The sequence below is a fragment of the Suricata suricatta genome, chromosome 9 (genome assembly GCF_006229205.1).
Source record: "Suricata suricatta isolate VVHF042 chromosome 9, meerkat_22Aug2017_6uvM2_HiC, whole genome shotgun sequence".
Classification (NCBI taxonomy): Eukaryota; Metazoa; Chordata; class Mammalia; order Carnivora; family Herpestidae; genus Suricata; species Suricata suricatta.
The window spans coordinates 57824976-57825898 of record NC_043708.1 but is presented as its reverse complement, the minus strand read 5'-3'; positions in this window follow the sequence as shown (position 1 = coordinate 57825898).

Below are 923 nucleotides of genomic sequence, written 5' to 3'. Positions count from 1 at the left end.
AGTTGTTAAGCATCTGAGTTCAGCTCAGGTCATGATTTCAAGGTCCTTGGGTTCAAGCCCCGCGTCAGGCTGTGTGCTGACGGCTCAGAACCTGGAGGCTGCCTCGAATTCTGTGTCTCCCTCTCTTTCTGCTCCTCCGCCGCTCATGGTCTTTCTTTCTCTCTCTCTCTCTCAAAAATAAGTAAATATTTAAAAAAATACTCATTGAATATCTGACAATGTCTTCAGTGTCTTTCTGGAATAAAGTTTTTGTATTGGGCCATTGGATCACTACTATTCAAGACCAAAACAATAGTGGCTTAAATAAATTTATTTGTCCTCATGTAAGCCCAGTTGTCAACTGTGAATAAGGTTCCAGCCAGCAGAAAGAAGAGAAAGAAAATAAGAGTAAAGAAAGACCTGGAAATTATACGGATCTCATTGGTCAGAACTTGGTCACAAGGGGTATACTTAGGTACGAGGGAGGCTGGGAAAGATGAAAGATAGTTTTTGCTGTGTGATAATGAGTCTAGGGGAAAAATTATGGAAGAAGAGAATATATTGGAAAATAAACAGCAGTGTCTACTACTTCAGGGAAAAGTTTAGGAATGAAGAACTATTTGTTCTTATCTCTTAATGACTTACAACTTACAAATATCAGGGCATCAGGTTATTATTTAGGACACACATTAGGTTCTGGTACATTAGATTTTCCCATTGCCTAACAGAACATTTCTGAATTCCAAGGGCCTTTACAGGAAAATGTGAACAAAATAATTACTTGGGAAACTTTTTTGAGTATTTTATTGTGATATGACAGGAATAATACTTGGTCATTTATATATCAGAGTTCTGTTATTGGGGGCATAACTGGGAATCTAGAAGTGAAGGCTTCTATGCAGTGAACATGCAATAATCTATGCATTTTGCTTCTAGGAGAGCTT